This window comes from Somniosus microcephalus, chromosome 25 (assembly GCF_052327205.1).
Source record: "Somniosus microcephalus isolate GS21.2 chromosome 25, FLI_Smic_1.0, whole genome shotgun sequence".
NCBI lineage: Eukaryota > Metazoa > Chordata > Chondrichthyes > Squaliformes > Somniosidae > Somniosus > Somniosus microcephalus.
The window spans coordinates 54,756,217-54,775,597 of NC_141011.1; the positions used below are offsets into that span (position 1 = coordinate 54,756,217).

Below are 19,381 nucleotides of genomic sequence, written 5' to 3' on the forward strand. Positions count from 1 at the left end.
CTGGGCTCTGACCTGTCCGAAAACCGCCATGATCGCAACATCTGCAATTTTAACCCTGCTCTCCTGAGCCGGCAGCAAGGACCGGCGCCCGGAGCCAACAGGGTCCTTCTTTACATATGCATGTTGTGGCCCGAGGACATCATTGAGGTCCGACTGTAATTCTAACTCCGGCCTGTGCGGGGAATCCACCTGGAGTTAAAATCAGGGCCGAAGTGAGTTCTCCGAAGTGACCCCATGGTCCCTGTATAGTGAAGTGAGTACATTTTTATTGTTATTATATTGAATTGAAACCAAGAAATGTTTATATTTGATCAAATAATGAACTAATGTATTATTAGATTTAGTACATACTAAATCAATTTTATTACATTTTGTGTCCAGCATGACTAATTTATGCTGGCACAAATTATATTCTGCAGCAATTGTTAACATTAAATGTGGAGTTATGCCAGCACTGAAATTAAACTCAGTTCCATTCCAATAGTTTTCACTGGCACTAGCAGTCACTGCGGTGCTGTACTCAATGTACCGGAGGGATTCTGGATAGTCGGCGCTCTCTGTGCCTGAGCGTCTCCTTTTAGCTTTCAACCTGTTGGTACAGACGGCCTCACACCATAAATCAAATTTTAAGTGGCTTAATTGAAGTGCCTCACCAGAAACTACGGAGCTTAAAAACTATTTTTTCCTGTCCTTGAAGAGGTGAGTCCAAAATAGAACTATGCCTGCTCAAAAAAAAAATTAAAAAGCTGTTCTATATTATTTTGATTTGGGAGTAATTTAAGATGAGCAGTGACTGACGTTAAGAATGCAAATTTATCCAGTGGAGCCATTTTGAATTGCATGGGAATAGCATAATTGGCTGACGGCACAACACTGTGGGTTTATCAACTTATCCGCTGCTGAAACCCTCACCGATGCCTTTATCACCTCTAGACTTGACTATTCCGATGCACTCCTGGCTGGCCTCCCACATTCTACCCTACGTAAACTTGAGGTCATCCAAAACTCGGCTGCCTGTGTCCTAACTCGCATCAAGTCCCATTCTCCCATCACCCCCTGTGCTCGCTGACCTACATTGGCTCCCGGTTAAGCAGCACCTCGATTTTAAAATTCTCATCCTTGTTTTCAAATCCCTCCATGGCCTCGCCCCTCCCTATCTCTGTAATCTCCTTCAGCCCCACAACCCCCCCTGAGATATCTGTGCTCCTCCAATTCTGCCCTCTTGAGGATCCCTGATTATAATCACTCCACCATTGGCGGCTGTGCCTTCAGCTGCCTGGACCTGAAGCTCTGGAATTCCCTCCCTAAACCTCTCCGCCTCTCCACTTCACTTTCTTCCTTAAAGACGCTCCTTAAAGCCTCCCTCTTTGACCAAACTGCCCTAATATCTCCTTGTGTGGCTTGGTGTCAAATCTTGTTCTTCCTTTTGATCACATTCCTGTGAAGCGCCTTGGGATGTTTTATTACGTTAAGGGCGCTATATAAATACAAGTTGTTGTTGTTTGGATACATCAATACCTTTGAAAAAGGGACAAAATGTCTCTTGTGCAAGAGTATCTCCCTGTTCCTTGTGGGATCATCGCACCACAGCAAGCAGAGGGGGTCAAATGTTCCTGGTGACACGCACAGTTGGTAAGCGACCAAAGGCTTATTACCCACGTCTCCTGGTATCGATAGTAACAAGGCTGGGAGCGGCGGAGCTGGGAATTTGAACACTACCCGCCCGGCGGAGACCGGGCGGATTGCCAGTTAACGTACCCCTGGATACTTACCCGGTGGAAAAGCGCCCGGATCCCGCTGCTTCCGATTTTAACGGACAGGTGGCTCAGTCGCCCGCCCAACGCCGGTGGGGTCCGAATTCGTATAATGCTAATCAGGGATCTGGTGACATCATTGGGTCCTGATGGCGATTTTAACTTTGGTGCGAGTGGGGAAGCTGACAGTGACATTCATGCCCGGTGAAGGCCGGCGTGAAGAGGATTGGAAAGCTCTCCAGGCATTGTTTTATCCGGTCTGCTGAAAAACATGGGCCCAAGAAGTCCAGTGATGGCCTCTCCGTGTGGCACTGAGTCACGTAGACAGGGAAGATCCCAGGCTGGATCCACAGTCTGTGCTTGCCTGTGATATTCCCCGTGTTAAAATAACCAGCAGCTGCTTGATATCTGGGTTCACACATGAAGATTGACTCCCTCAATGAAGCACAGAAGAGCTGCCGCTATCTGTACTCCAGCGTAAGTCGCAGACGTCAGAAGAGTGAAAATTGGGAAAATAAAATTGGTCCTGCAATGTATTGTTATCTTAGGTTTATAGTCGCCATCATGTGGCAAAAAATATATTGCAGCAACAGAACATAAGAATTAGGAGCAGGAATAGTCCATCCGGCCCCTCGAGCCTGCTCCGTCATTCAATAAGATCATCGACCTCAACTCCACTTTCCCGCCCGATCCCCATATCCCTTGATTTCCCTAGAGTCCAAAAATCTATCGATCTCAGCCTTGAATATACTCAACAAATCAGCATCCACAGCCCTCTGGGGCAGAGAATTCCAAAGGTTCACAACCCTCTGAGTGAAGAAATTCTTCCTCATCTCAGTCTGAAATGGCCGACCCCTTATCCTGAGACTATGCTCCCTAGTTCTAGACACTGCAGCCAGGGGAAACAACCTCTCAGCATCTACCCTGTCAATCCCCTTCAGAATCCTGTATGTTTCAATGAGATCACCTCTCACTCTTCTAAACTCCAGGGAGTATCGGCCCATTCTACACAATCTCTCCTCATAGGACAGCCCTCTCATCCCAGGAAGTCATATTTTACATTAGAGCAGCAATTTACTGAATGGACCAGTGTTATTCTTCCAATCATTGGAAACATTCATTTTTTAAGAAATAGCAGAGTTTTGCAAAAGTTAAGAATAGTTGTGAACAAAACAAGAACCAGATCTCCATTATTAATTTATTTTCTTAATCATGGCTCCAATTAATCTGAAAATGCATTGCAAGCTCCTTTGTGAGGTTTTGTCAATGGGAAAATGCATCGTAAAAGTGTCAACATTTAACTGAAGTACTAGTTACGTCTGTAGGTGGCACTGAGACTATGTCACGTAACGTTAGGCTGATGGTGTATTCTGGTTATTGGGTCTGTATGCAGCTCCATGCACTGGCCACTGGGTGGCTCTACTGCAGAAATGTCTGCTTCAAATGCAAGTCTAAGTTGTATCAGTTGAGCCTGAAATACTGCAGTGAAGGTAATTGTAATTCATCTAAATTAAGGTTTTTGCATAATATTCCTGTCTGTCCAACTCTCAGCATGGTAATCTGCATGGGATAATAGTTGATGCTGAAGGTAGCCATCGATGAACCGTCAGACTTTCTGACCCACGGGCCCTGAGTAAAGTGCCCCAGCTGATCTAAAGCTCGAGTAGCCTGCTGCTTCCTCAGACCCAGCATTAATTACAGCCTCATCTCTCCCGCCCTCCCTCCACTGTCAGCTTTCGTCAGACAGCTACCGCCCCACCCCACCACCGGTCCTCTCTTGCAACCTGTTGCCTTTGGCTGGGCTTGTTCTTAAGTTCTGTTGCTCCAATATAGGGTTAGCTCCCACATATAGGCTGCTGACACCTAGCTCTCTCTCTCCGCCACCACTCTTCAACCTCCGTTGCCTCTGTACTGTGAGACTAGTCTGACATCCACTCTTAGATGACTGCAACTTCCTCCAGCTAAACACTGGGAAGACCAATGCTATCATACTCGGTCTACATCACAAACTCACACATTCCCCTCTCACAACCCGCTCCTCCTTTAAGACCCTCCTTAAAACCCACCTCTTTGACCAAGCTTTTAGTCGCTCCTCGGAAAATATCTCCTTCTTTGGCTCAGGAGCCAAGTAGAGAGAGTTAGAGGAAATTAGAGACAGAAGGGGAGGAATCCCGTGAGCTGCTGTGCCACTGGAAGTGTGATGGAGCGGAATTTTGTCTGCAGCTTTCACCTACTAATGACGCGTCCCACACCCTGGGAACAGGGTCATTTACATAATGGGGTGGGTGACTGTGCCAGTCGTGATGCAAGAGGGGGGAGCCAAAGGCTCAGATTGGGCTGCAAATAAAGGCTACATTTTTTACGTTAATTTTCCTTTGAGGGAACAGAAGGGGCCGCGCTGTAATTGGTTCCTCTAAGAGTGGTTATTGACATGAATCAGTCATTCATGAAAGAAAGACTTATGAAATAATACTGAGCGGCCTATGGTTGGCGATGTCCAGGGAGAGTATAAATACTCGGTCACGGGCCCAGCTTGCTCAGGACATTCTTAACAGGAACTAGTGAAGGACACAACTAGATCTCCATGTTGTAAAGCAGTTGATTAAAGCTTTGTTTAACGCTTAGACCAAGTGCCTAGTAGTTTTCTTACATCAGTTATCATTTCCCTTTTCAATGTTATGGCCTTAACTGGGCTCAAAATGAGACCTGCGCCTACTGTCAGCAGACGGCGTTACTGCTGAGCCTAGCGGGGGCACTTCTGGCAGAATTCTCAGGGTAGCCTGGAAATGCCCCCTCGGGTATACCCCCAAACTGCTACCGGGGGTGTGGGTGTGGGGGGGGAACAGGCAGAAGAAGCGTGTACCGTCCAGCTCCTAATTTCCTGATGAGTCTAAATGGAGCAGGGAACTACTGGATGGATTCAGGGTTTCGTTTCAAATTTCGAACCCTCCCCACAGCAAGTTTCTGCACCAAGGGGGCAGAATATCTAAGCTACGGTTCTTAAAAAAAAATTGTTCGTTAGCAAAGCCCTGAGAAATCAATTAGCTTTGCTGACATATTTCCAGCTAACTTTAGAACAGCTCATATGATCGGACACAAGGGAGTACGAGCAAATGCTGACAGCTGCCTGTTAAAGATATTTGCTTGAGATGCAAGTGGATGGGATGTCAGTAAATGACAGCTGATATTTTTACTCTGCTCTAATCTTCAGTGTCTCTTCACGGTAGTGAAATAATGCCTCTGATCTGAATGGCAGGTTTCCCTTCAATAATGCTGCAAAATTGCTTTTAAAAATACCATTCCAACTCTTCCCTTCTTCAAAATCACTGCCACATCTAATCAATCATATCTTCCCCGATAAAATGGACTGTTTTTCAAGCCAAAAAATGTCTCCTGGAAGAGTTCCAGATATTTTAAAATATCAAAATAAGAGTGTGAGTCCCGGGGGGGGGGGTGACTGGGGTTGGAGGTCACAGGTTGTGATTAAGCCGGAAGTGGTAGGTTTGAAGCCCGCCACTGTGTCAACAGGGGAAACCAATCTGGGCCGGGGAATTTGGACAGGCCCGAGCCTGAAATCAGGTAGATAGCAAACTGAGAAGTGCAGAGGATCAGAGGGACCTTGGAGTGCACGTCCACAGATCCCTGAAGGTAGCAGGACAGGGAGATAAGGTGGTTAAGAAGGCACACGGGATACTTGCCTTTATTAGCCGAGGCCCAGAATATAAGAGCAGGGAGGTGATGCTAGAACTGTATAAAACACTAGTTAGGCCAAAGCTAGAATACTGCGTGCAGTTCTGATCGCCACATTACAGGAAGGATGTGATTGACTAGAGAGGGTGCAGAGGAGATTTACGAGGATGTTGCCAGGACTGGGGAATTTTAGCTATGAGGAAAGATTGGATCGGCTGGGGTTGTTTTCTTTGGAACAGAGGAGGCTGAGGGGAGACTAAACTGAGGTGTATAATATTATGAGGGGCCCAGATAGAGTGGACAGGAAGGACCTATTTCCCCTAGCAGAGAGGTCAATAACCAGGGGGCAGAGATTTAAAGTAATTGGTGGAAGGATTAGAGGGGAGTGGAGGAGAACTTTTTTCACCCAGAGGGTGGTGGGGGTCTGGAACTCACTGCCTGAAAGGATGGTAGAGGCAGAAACCCTCATCGTATTTAAAAAATACTTGGATATGCACTTGAAGTGCCGTAACCTACAGGACCAAGAGCTGGAAAGTGGGATTAGGCTGGATAGCTCTTTTTCGGCCGGCACGGACAAGATGGGCCGAATGGCCTCCTTCTGTGCTGTAAATTTCGATGATTCTATGATTCTGTGAAGTGCATGGTTGGAAGTGGATGTGGGATGCCTGCAAATACTGTATGCAGTGGAGTCTGGAGTCTCCTGATGCCTTATTTTATTGCGCGTAAAACCAAAATATCAGGCTTTAAACACCCATTAAATAGGGAAAAAAAGCCCCAAAATTAGGGAAGAAACGATGTAGCAGAGGGAGTTGAACGACTCAAGCCACAGCACTACCTAGTGGCCAGTGCCTGCAACCACATCAAAATAGGCAACAAATTCTCATCATTAAATGGTGTCTGAAGGTCAGTTTGCAGCATCCCATTATACAGGTAATTGCGTCTGTCAGCAGTTCCAATTGTAAATGATGACATAAAGTGTGACAGGAAGTAAATCTTAGCCTGTGCAAATTCCTCAGCTTTGCCCTTACTACATCCTGAAATGCTTCCTACTCACGTGGCCTTGGTCAGAATTCTTCGCCAAAGAAATGTGGATCAATGAGCTGTGGAAGATACAAAGAACGGAAGGGAAATGACTACCAGGCCCACCCATGCTCACCCGATCCATAATGCAGCCTCACGCACGGTTCCCCTCCCCTTCCTCCCCCCGCCACCAAATGCCCCCTCTGCAAGAGGCAGCAAAGACTCCTGTGGCCAATGGCAGGAAAACCTCTTGGAAGTTTCACCACAACTCCATAGACAATCAAGCAAGCTTCGGGAGACCATGGTTACCCTTGGTGCATCACGAGGTCAATTTAACTAACCTACACTTCCTCCCTATCCCAATAAACCAAATGTCCTCCTTTCTCAAGTTCCTCTTTTTTGAAAATTCTATGGTTTACAAACACTTACCAACTCCACTGTCCAAGGAGATCTTCAACACCAACAACAGCTTGTATTTATATGGCGCCTTTAACATAGTAAAACGTCCCAAGGCCCTTCACAGAAACGCTATCAGACAAAACTTGACAATGAGCCACATAAAGCGATATTAGGACAGGTGACCGAAAGCTTGGTCAAAGAGGTAGGCTTTGAGTTCTTGTACTCAATGAACCTAAATCAAGGGAAATTCCTCAAGCCTCAGGCCTACCCGGCTACCGACCATAGAGCACATATACCAGAAACGCTGTTTACGGAGGTCACGGTCCATCATCAAAGACCCTACCCACCCCAGCCACAGTCTGTTCGCCCTCCTGCCATCTGGGAGACGCTACAGATGCATTCGCACCCGTACGACCAGATTTAGGAACAGCTTCTTTCCCAGGGCTGTCATCCTACCGAACTCCACAAATAAACTCTAAAGCCTGCACATCTGCCAATGCACTTTATTATGTTTATGTTAATGTATTACAAGCCAAATGAATGTTGAATGTTTAAATGTCTTAATCTAAATGTACACTCTCGGGAGCCGCAAGCCTACATTTCGTTGTACTGCACTTGTGCACTAACAATGACAATAAAGTTGATTTGATTTTTGATTTTTGATATACACCAACAGCGGATATCTACGACACCCAAATCTCTCACGTAAGTTTAAATAGTAAGGCAGAAAGACATATAACTCAAATGGGGATCGTTGACAATGCAGAGTATGAAGGGCCGCTCAATCTTTATGATAAAATATAACTGATTGAAACAGAAAATAATTATTAAGATCTTCCTCAAGCCACACCTAATATTAAACCATTAGTCAAATTTTGTGTCATAGACCTGCTCTGATGATGGGCCACCACAATGCACTTGCCTACACCATGTACTGTACCGAGCCACACGTACCTGTAAAATAGTTACAAAAACAAAGATAACAGGTTCTAAGAAGACATGGGAGATACGATCAGGAGTGTTATTTCTTCCACTCGACTCTGTCTGGCACAGTCGTGTTATTTTGAAATGGGGAGGCTGTGTGGTTGGAAGAGCTTCACCGAGGCATTGAGGAGAAGAGGGGCCCGGTCCAATCCAGCAGCACCATCCACTCCGCCAGCATTCCTGAAGTGAAGCAAGTCAGAGTTTGGCAAAGTGTTCAGCTAAGCTTGATACAGGAACTTGTCGAGGAACTGAAACATGAGAGTGTTTTCATTGTTACGATGTCCTTGTGTCTCAGCCCCTGTGATTAAAGAGAATGTACAGACCTTTGTGACTGTTCTATGAGCGACTGTCTGCTTTTAGTTTGGTCCTGGACTTGCCAGATGTCTCATCGGAAGTGATTCAGATGACTGTGTATTGAAGCGATTGGTACATAGACAAAGGATTCTGTCTGTCTGTTTTATAAAGTTGGTACATCTACGTGCATGTCCTGTCTGTCTCGCTTCAAAAAGAAAGACTTGCATTTATATAGCACCCTTCATGACCACCGGACATCCCAAAGCGCTTTACAGCCAATGAAGTACTTTTGAAGTGTAGTCACTGTTGTAATGTGGGAAATGCAGCAGCCAATTTGTGCACAGCAAGCTCCCACAAATAGCAACGTGATAATGACCAGATAATCTGGTTTTTAGTGATGTTAAGGGATAAATATTGGCCCCAGGACACCGGGGATAACTCACCTGCTCTTATTCGAAATAGTGCCATGGGATCTTTTACGTCCACCTGAGAGAGCAGACGGGGCCTTGGTTTAATGTCTCGTCTGAAAGACGGCACCTCCGACAGTGCAGCACTCCCTCAGTACTGCACTGGAGTGTCAGCCTAGATTTATGTGTTCAAGTCTCTGGAGTGGGACTTGAACCCACGACCTTCTGACACAGAGGCGAGATTGTGCTACCCACTGATCCACGGCTTCAGGTATCACACACTGGCATCGCACTTCCTGCAACAAGTCAGAATGAAGGAAGTAGGGAACATATAAATCAAAGGCGGGGCAAGTGCTAGAAAACTGTCATTGAGAAACTACAGAGGACCAACCAATCCTGAATGGCCATTCTGGAGAACCTACTGATGAAAGAAAGGCAGAAGCTTATCAATCAAATTTCTTAAATTATATTTAGAAAATGATGTATGAATATCACCATTCCGCCTCATCCATCGCACTTCTAAACCTTGCCCATGTCCGCACAATAACAGGTTTAATTAACCTTCATTTTATTTATAACCCAGGGTGGGAATGTCCTTAGTAAGTCTCACTGGTGGCAGTGTGTGATGGAAAGCCAGATATAGGGGGTGATTTTGCCAGCCCTGGGGAGGCGGCTATGGGGGCGGGACTGCCGTGAAAATGGCAGAAACTGGGAGCGAGAACCGAACTCACCCCCAATCCGCCTCCATGCCATCTTCCCGGGAGGCGGGACCCCGACTCGCGCTGGGACCCATCTCCTGGAGGCGGGAAGGGGATTACAGCCACTTAACTGCCTGTTAACAGGCAGTTAAGAGGATTATCCCCATTTTTCCAACACAAGTGCGGGCTTCCCGACATTGGGAAACCCCACCAGGGTCAGCGAGGCGAGCAGTGGGTCTGCGGGTTCGAAAAGTGCGCTGTGGAAGTGAGTGATGGGTGCAAGCCTGGAGAGGTAAGTATGTGAGGTGAGTGAAAAGTCTTAGAAAAAGTTTCCTTACCTTTGTTTCTTCCAGCAGGCTTCAATCGTTGGAGATCCGGAGGCTCCGGCATTTCACCGGCAGAGATGACAGAATGGCTGCTGCATTCTCCGATGTAACAACCATCTGATTTCTGCTCAGGAATAGGTTTGGTGAGTCTTGAGTACAAGAACTCACCGAACAACAGAGAATGTCAGTGTTTGACAGTTTCACAGAGCTGTCAAACGATGACAATTCATCTGTCAAAATTTTTTGACTGAACCCGCTGGGCGGGCTTAACAAGGTCAATCAAGGGACATAGCGTGGGTTGGCTGGACGTCGATGGAGGCGGGACTAAAACCCGACAAGCAGCAGCCCCGCCTCCAACTCGCCCCCATTGGCAAAATCACCCCCTAAGAATTCTTGGGCCCCTGGATGCCAAAAACATTTGTGGCCCCTCTGCAACCGCCCCCCCCCCCCCGCCACCCCAACACAACCCCCCACAATCCATTAAATGGATCTCCATATTTGTTCAGGGCCCTTGGACACGAAATCTGTCGGACTGTGTGTCAATCCACCCCTTGAGTAATGCTATAACTCTTTAACCTAATCGGGTAATCCTGCTCAGTGCTATCTGAGTGGTGGGATCACATGATATGAGCTTCGAGACGAGTGACCCTCGTCTCATTGCAGCTAAGTCCTGAAACAAACCAGCTGCAGGAGGCATCTGATTCTGCTGCCTGAGCAGCCTGGCCCTGCCTCCTCTCTGCCGCATCTCTCTGCGGGCTTCTGAAGGGGTCGGTGCAAGTTAACACATTGTATGCTCGTAGTAAGGTAGTGGGATTCTGGGCCTTCAGCACATCCTATAGTCCTGGGCAGGAACCGAGTCCTTTTTGTTACCAAATTCCAATGCGGTGCTATACAGTCTCTGCTGGAAATGTCGGCTCTTCCGCAGTAATACTGCTTTTAAATTCCCCACGAAATGTTAGACCGTTTTGCATTCGGTGTAACTGGGGTTTTAACAGTGTATTGACTGCTAAACAACGTTATGGCCCTGAAAAACTCATTTTAATTTTGTGCTGTGTCAAATTTTTTTTTACCAGTTTGTCCAGGTTTGCTTTTTCCCCAGGCTCTCTCCAAGATTTTTAAACCGTTAGAATTTTAGGAGCTTATTCTCTTCCTGGTTCCTGGTCTGTGAGAATTCTGCATTTTGATTGGCTGCTTAGACAGCCTGTTGATGTCACAGCAGCTTGCGTTAGGGAATCCCCATTAACTTCTGTTGATTTGAATTAGGCGTCGGAAAACACGAAATTCGCGACGCAGAGATCGTGAGATCTTGGTGCGAAGCTTACTTCGGGGCCGGCGACGAATGTCTTCGCTTCGCCGCTGACCGCAAATTCCGGCTCGATATCATTCCTTAAAAGAAGCTCTTAAAGATGTTCTTACATTGTTTTTACTAGATCTTCCCAGCCACTGGCTCTGGCAAAAGTAACGTTTATTTTGGGCTGCTATTGCAGTGTGTTAGCCTGGGTCTCACGTAATATAAATGCAGCGTTGGGATAAGGGAGCTGATTATCGCAATGCAAACGCAAGGGCTTTGATCTCCCATGACACAAATTAAAGAAACACCAAATATAAAAGGCTTAACTGATTCTTTATTGCTTTTGATGACAGGCTCCTATGCTGGGGATGCAAAGTGCAATTTGGTTTAGACATTTCCCTCCAATAATAACAAATAATATTTGCATTTATATAGCACCTTTCAAGCTGAAACATTTCGAGATGCTTCACGTTGATTTATTGTTTGAAGGGCAGCGACTTGCGATGTTAAAGGTGCTATATAAATATAAGTTGTTGTTGTTGTTGTTCTAGGTAAAGAGAACAGCCAATCCCAACCAAGAGTGATGAGATGATGACCAGGTAATCTTTTTGTTGACTGAAGAATATCAACAAGGAGAGATACTGTTTGATCCAGGGGTGAGACTGCTGCCAACGGGGGCAAGCCAATGCTGACCTTTAAAGACATCATTGATAATAGGTTGTCTATTAGCAATTGTTAGCTTTAGTTCATCCCTGGGTGGTCCATATGCGACACTGGGCCTGAATCTGATACCGATCTACAGGGCCATTAATAATTAGGGTTGTGAGTTAGTGTTAGCCAGTGGCTCAGTGGGTGTCACCCTCACCTCGGAGTCAGAAGGTTGTGGGTTCAAGTCCCACTCCAGGGACTTGAGCACGAAAATCCAGGCTGACACTCCAGTGCAGTGCTGAGGGAGTGCCGCACTGCCGGAGGTGCCGTCTTTCGGATGAGACGTTAAACCGAGGCCCCGTCTGATCTCTCAGGTGGACATAAAAGGTCCCATGGCACTATTTCAAAGAAGAGCAGGGGAGTTCTCCCCGGTGCCCTGACCAGTATTTATCCCTCAACCAACATCACTAAAACAGATGATCTGGTCATTATTGCATTGCTGTTTGTGTGAGCTTGCTGTGTGCAAATTGGCTGCTGTGTTTTCCACATTACAACAGTGACTACACTTCAAAAAGTACTTCATTGGCTGTAAAGCACTTTGGGACACCTGGTGGTTGTGAAAGACGCTATAGAAATGCAAGTCTGTCTTTCTAATGGACCAGATTTCAGGGAATGTGTAGCAAACGCAGCAGGCATTTAATAAATAACCGTTGGAGAGAATAAATCTCCAGCTTATGTCTTGTCCTTAGTAGAGTTAACTTGTCCCTTGCTGGTAATACCAACTGTCTGCACCTCCTTCAGCTGTATTGCCCAGCTTGCTGATGTAGTTATAATTTGCCACCAATTGTGGGCAGGGGGTTAGTGTTTATTCACAGAGTTCTTATATCAGTGCAGTTGTGCGCCATGCTAAAATTAACCTTTTAGTCAATACAGTATTTAAATAAACACAGAATCAGCATCGAAAGTTAACTATGCAGAGCAGGTTTATAAAGGTCCAGAATGTGAAATACCCTCTGGTTCTCTGGAGACGAGTTAAATAAATGTTCTCTAATCATTTGCCTTATTTGGTGAGCTGATCTCTAACTGTGCACTTGGGACTAGCAGACACCTGTTCTGAAGCTGGCTGCTAGGACTAACACGCTGAGCATTTCATTCTAACCCATTTTTCTGAATTATGGTTGTGGAAAAGGAAGAGACCGACGATACCAGGTGATGAGTGTAACAATCTAAAAGACTATTTTTTTGACAACGGGTCGGGACCCCGCTGTCAACCCACCGCCACGCGCCTTTCCCAAATGTCGGGTCCTCCAGCGCTGGGCAGACCCGACACACAGCGGCGGGGGAGGCAATTCAGGTCATTATGACCTTGTTAACAGAACATTAAGAACTATTTTCAGCTCACCTTCAGAGATTACCAGGTCGCCCACAGGGTCCACGCTGCTCGGAGATCACGTCAGATAAGCAGAGCGGGAGCTGAATGGCCATGGAATCATCTCATTACTTGACAGCTGCAAATGTGCTCACCTCATTGGAACAACCTCATTGACAGATCGCTTCTGTCATCTCAAGTTCACCTGCCATCTATTACATCAGTATCGGTGCCCTTGAAACTGTCTCACCTTGGTCCTCAGAATCCCACCACGATCAGCCCCAACACCAGCAGGCACACCAGCAGCACCAACAACAACACCAACCTTCTCTGCAATCAACTGATGCTGCACAGGACAGAGGGCATCAGCACCCGACCACATTGCTGCCCAGGACGCCAGGGATGACTTCACCATGGCCAGATTTACTTCACTTGACGCTGTACACCCTGGCTGCCACATGATGCGCCAGGTTGGCACCACCCTACACCAACACCATAAAGCATTCCTACAATGCCCAAGCCATTCCTTTCACACTCATGACCATTGCGGGGGGTACCGTTACGTCTCAACATTCACTGCAACTCACCTAAGCCACTTCCAAAGGTGCACACAAATCTGTCCAAGAACACAAAGTGTTGAAAATAAAGGTTTCAATGTTTGACACCACATTAACAGAAACTTTACATGAACATTGCATAAAACACCCTTGTGTGTTGTTAGTTGGTATGATTGGACTAGGACGAGGGTGAGTATGAGGGGTGGCTAGTGAGATGGGGAAGTGATAATGTAGATAGAGAGGGATGGGTGGAGGTACAAGGTAAGTTGGTGTGAGTAAGGATGTGCAGGAGTAGGGTAGGGAAGGCAGAGTGATGGGGGTGTGATGAGTGGCACAGTAGGATGAGGTTGAGTGTGGCTTTGCAGTAACGTTTCGTGATCTACTGAGATCATTGAAAGGTTTGCGCCACTGCAGCCTGGTCCTCCTGACAACATCCCCGCTTGTGTCCTCCTGTGCAACCAGGCTGTGTTGGTCTCCTGGGGCGGTCTCTTCTGCCCATTGGAAGGGAAGAGAACCTCCCTGCGTGCTGTGACTCCCTCCATAAGCATAAGTCATGGGAGAGCCTGGGTGCAGCCGTGCACCTCTGTGCAGTGCTTGTCAGTGTTTGCAGCACCTCAATGCTGTAGAACACTGACAGCACAACTATCAAAATAAATTTGCGCATGGTCCCTTTAAGGAAGCTGGCTGATGACATGTCATCAAATGATGTCATCAGACCCACTTCCTTCAATTGGCTGGGAAACGCGCTGGGCGGGCTTAGTAAGTCCAATCAAGGGAAAATCATTTTGGACAGCGGGCTGGAGCCGGCAGCGAGGCCGGGACCCGCCCCCGACCTCGCCCGCCCCCGACCTCGCCCACCCCGGACCTCGCCCGCCCCCGACCTCGCCCACCCCGGACCTCGCCCGCCCCCGACCTCGCCCGCCCCCGACCTCGCCCGCCTCCGACCTCGCCCGCCCCCGGACCTCGCCCACCCCGGACCTCGCCCGCCCCCGACCTCGCCCGCCTCCGACCTCGCCCGCCCCCGGACCTTGCCCACCCCTGACCTCGCCCACCCCAGCATCAAGAGGTATGGGGAGAGAGCAGGAATATGGTATTGAGATAGAGGATCAGCCGTGATCATATTGAATGGCGGAGCAGGCTCGAGGGGCCGAATGGCCGACTCCTGCTTCTATTTTTCTATGTTTCTATGACTCTGCAGTCTTTTCTCAAAACTCAGACCCCTGACTCTTGGGATTGGCTGCGTTGCTCCTCTCTGCACTGACCCCAGTGTATGAACGCCTCCCTTGTGTCACAGGGACCAGAATTTGACACGGTGCTCAAGGTGCGGCCTGACCAGAGCATTGTGCTGTTTGATCACAGCTTCCTCTGATTATATTAAACATACTATTGGCTTTATTGATCGCTGCTCTGCATCCTTATCATGGAAAATAAAATATAATATTAATAATGTACAATTTCAGGCATCGGCCAAACTTTTAACAGCCAATAAAATCCAAATGTTCACGTTTTCAGACGTTCAGTTCTCACATGTGGCAACAAATGAACAAATTGTGAAGAGGTGATGGAGATGAGCAGGTTAGACAGCGATGAGAAGTTAGCAGACACTGGCGTCGCCTTGCTGAATATCACCAGTGTAACTGTAACCGTCAGCCTGGGAAATACCACAGCAGGAATAGACAAACATGGAAGCATTTTGTTTTGGGATTTGGCCTGGGGAGTTTTGGAATTTCACCTCACATCGGCGCAGTAGGTATTTCCACACTAGTCAACTCATCCGTCAGCTGCACTGAGATGCAATGGTTTAGTGGCATGCATGAGGCGAGAAGCGATTATTCATTAAAATTTGTTCCTCCTGTGGCTTTGTTGATAACTGCACAACCCAGCATGGTACTGAGCCACGCAGAGCAGGAAGGTCCGAGGAATCACCTCAAGGCTCTGCTGAGACACCTGGGCAGCATTAAGGGTGCTCCCTTTGGCCTCGGGACCCCAGGGCTAGCGTGCAAAAAAAAAAACAGCCAGGGTTTCCACTGGTTAGCGCTACCCTGTAACCAGTGCCGCAAAGTAGACATGTGTGGCTAGCAAGCGAAGACAGCAGTGGGCTTGGGTTGTGATGCTTCTCCTGGTCAACCATCCCGCTGACACTCAAGTGTCGAAAATCCTCAGCCACACTCTGTCAGCGGAGGTGTAGCAGGGCATGTGCCGGTGACCTCCGCCCCTGACCCTACTGGAGTATCTGGGGTCAGAGCGGGGGGGGGTCACATAATTTACACGCAGGCGGCAAACACCCTCACTATGGGGGCTTCCCGGGTGCCTGGCAGCGAAGGAGGGGCGGGGAAAGCACCTTCATGTCTGTCCCAGACAGAACCTCTCCAGAGCCTCATTGCTGCAGATTTCTAGATTCCTCAATGGCTGTCAGAGTGGTCCCAGGGAGCGGTGAAGATGGATTACCAGATTAAAGGCAACAAGAGACTGGAGGTTACGTCACAATAGGTGCTCCCAGTACAGCAGATAGTTAAGAATCAATCAGACTAATTAATTCAGCTCCTTAAAAGACTGGCTTTAACGAATAGTGAAAAAGGGTATTTAAATAAGAACATAAGAGTCAGGAGCAGGAGCTCCGCCACGCGGCCCCTCGAGCCTGCTCCGCCACACGGCCCCTCGAGCCTGCTCCGCCACACGGCCCCTCGAGCCTGCTCCGCCACACGGCCCCTCGAGCCTGCTCTGCCATTCGGCCCCTCGAGCCTGCTCCGCCATTCAATACGATCATGGCTGATCTTTGACCTCAACTCCACTTTCCTGCCTGATCTCCGTATCCCTTGGAACATGCGTTTTAGTGAGAAAACCAAATGCACCACCGCTTTCTTAATGGAGCGTTGCCTTTGACAAAAAGCAGAAACTGCCGGCAACGGACGAGTTAAGGTTTCAGGTGTAGACCCTCCAGCAACACTGGATGACATTACGGGTGAGCAGCATTTAAGAAGGAATGTAAAAAAGGAATGGGAGGGGGAAAACAAACTATTTTTGGAAAGTGAGGAGAGGCAGAAAGATCATGGATCATTTATAGAATCATAGAAATCACACCACGGGTGGCCATTCGGCCCATTGGGCCTCTGCTTGTGCTAGTACATTGCGACTATCTGCTCCAGTCACCTTTATCTGTTCTTTGTTCACAATTACTTATACAATTCCACTTTAATTTACGTTCCAGCCTCTGCCGCAACAGCCACGTGTGGTAAAGTGTTCCATGTTCTAACAACGCTCTGTGTGAAGAGATTTCTTCTGATTTTCCCTGTCATCCCTTTGTTTATGCCTCGTTCACCAACCAATGCAGACAAACTTTCACTATTTACCCTATCAAAACTTTGCATATTTTGAAAACCTCAATTATCCTCTCTCCCCCTCCCCCCCCCCTCCCCCCACCCCCAAATCTCCTCTGTTCCTTTCTCCATGTGTGGTCTTTGACTGTGAGTGTCAATGGGCTATTCAACCGGAGTGTGATTCATAATGGAGAGCCAAAATAACGAACGGGAGGCCAGTCAGCGCCACATTCCCCCAGACAGCCCTTTGTTCAAGATGATGAGTGGAGCGTGTCAATAGTACAGGCGATGGGGTGGGTACGTGGTGCACACGGTTACATATTACATAGCATCTACAGCACAGAAACAGGCCATTCGGCCCAACTGGTCTATGTCCGCCATCTATGGTTGTGCGCTATCTGGATGGGGTGGGCTTGATGGTCTTTTCCCATTCTTATTTTCACAAGTTCATACGACGCGATATCTGCAAACAAAAGTGAAATCGACACACCAGCCGAGACGTTACACTGGAGTGAGAGGTCTTGGATGGGAAATTAATCCTGACCCACGTCACAAGCTTCCTGTCACCTGCGATTTCCTGCTGGGAGTGACACGGAGTGTGTTTTACTTCCACCCGTGTGTGAGTGGGTGCATTCTAACATTGTGCAAACAACAGAAAATACATCATCCAACTCTGGGTGGTCAAGCGTCCGCACTAAGCGGCCTTTTTATTAACGGTTCTTTTTGGGCAGCCCAGCAGCCACTGCCCACGTTCTGCTACACCACTCTTCACCCGCACCCACAAAGCAGCCTGACCCCATTAAAACAGTCGGGATCAGGGGCGCATCCTAGTGTGGGCGGAACTCCTACCCCGCTGAAGATACTGCAAGAGTGGAAAATCCAGGCCTCCACACCATCCTTTATGATGCCATCCAACTCACTGTTGATGAAGGCCTTGAATAGGATTAGTGACAATGGATAACCTTGCCGTGGCCCTTTTTTAAAAGGGGTAGGTTCAGTGAGCCAAAAGCCTCATGAAAGCAGCAGAAGTGGCTTCCTCTGAGCCTTATGACATGTTGCAATCTCGTATAAAGTGTATTGATGAAAGAATTTAAACTGACCCAATTTGGAATTCTTCTTTCCCCCCACCAGTGCGATAGCCACCATTGAAACAACAAATGCAGGTACCCAAGTAACTTAGGAACATAGGAACAGGAGGAGGCCATTCAGCCCCTCGAGCCTGTTCCGCCATTCAAAGAGATCATGGCTGATCTGTGACCTAACTCCATATACCTGCCTTTGGCCCATATCCCTTAATACCTTTGGTTAACAAAAAGCCACCGATCTCAGATTTAAAATTAACAATTGATCTAGCATCAATTGCCGTTTTGCGGAAGAGAGTTCCAAACTTCTGCCACCCTTTGTGTGTAGAAGTGTTTCCTAATTTCACTCCTGAAAGGCCTGGCTCTGATTTTTAGACTATGTCCCCTAGCCCTAGACTAGCAGAATCAATGGCCCAGAAATTCGGGTCGGGGGCTTCCCGCGGGTGCAAGCCCCCGATCTGCACTTACCTAGCGCGCCGGCCGTTGAGCTGTGGGCTCCCGTGGAATTCCGATCCGGGGCCTGGTCCAGCTGCCGGCGCGCAGTGCTTGCGTATCCCAAGGGCGCAGTTAGTTCGATGCGTCCCCTGGGATCACGTGGGCCATGGGCAGCCAATCGGAGCAGGGAATGCTCCATTCATAAGTCTGACAGGAAGTGCTGTCAAGACTTATAAATACTACGGCCCCAAAATAGCACTAAACCTTCAAATAAATTTTTTAAAAATCACATTTTTAAAATAAACTATAAATTACATGAAATAACTATTTTAAACAATAATTTAAATTTTTGAAAAAAATAATTTTATTTTCTAACGGGGCTAAAAATAAACTTACCTTTCTTTAAAGTATTTAAAAATAATAAACCTGTGGAAAAAATGTTTTAATTTTAATTAATTCACCACTTACCTTGTAAAAAGCAGGCCTTACGCCTACTTTTTATATTTCTAAATTCTGCAGGCTTACGTTCCCTGGAAGAAAAAACGAAGTTCGATGCGCACGCGCAGCCTCCCCCGCGCACGCGTTCGACCTCTGAACCTCTTTGTTCAGAGGAATGGAAGTGCCGGTTTCCCGCACATGCGCAGTGCACGCAGGAAACCGACACTTCCATCGGGCCTACGGGTGAGTACCCCGTGCGTACTCACCCGTGGAGACCCGAATTTCTAATATGGGAAACGATATTTTGAACATTTGCTTGCTTGGCTTGGACCTGTTGGCAGCATGCACCAAAATCTGATGGCCCATTATCGCCTGAAGGACAATGTGTACTGTCGCCCCAGGGTCATGTTTGTGGAGCCTGACCTTCCTGCAGCATGCTAATTCAACTAGCCCTCCTATTCTTTCGGATGAGACGTTAAACTGAGGCCCCGTCTGCTCTCTCAGGTTGATGTAAAAGACCCCATCGTACTGTTTTGAAGAAGAGCAGGGGAGTTATCCCCGTGTCCTGGGGCTAATATTTATCCCTCAACATCATTAAAACAGATGATCTGGTCATTATCACAATGTTGTTTGTGGGAGCTTGCTGTGCACAAATTGTCTGCCGTGTTTCCC

The 19,381-nt window shown here is 47.5% G+C and overlaps 1 protein-coding gene across 1 annotated transcript in view; it reads left to right on the top strand.

Moving 5' to 3' along the window:
* The first annotated feature begins 546 nt into the window (after window positions 1-546).
* LOC147100906 (calglandulin-like) overlaps window positions 547-19,381 on the top strand; it is a 37,284-nt gene continuing 18,449 nt past the window's right edge. Inside the window, exon 1 of the mRNA XM_085967582.1 lies at window positions 547-699. The gene's annotated coding sequence lies outside the window, so the exon portion shown is untranslated. The remainder of the gene's footprint in view (window positions 700-19,381) is intronic.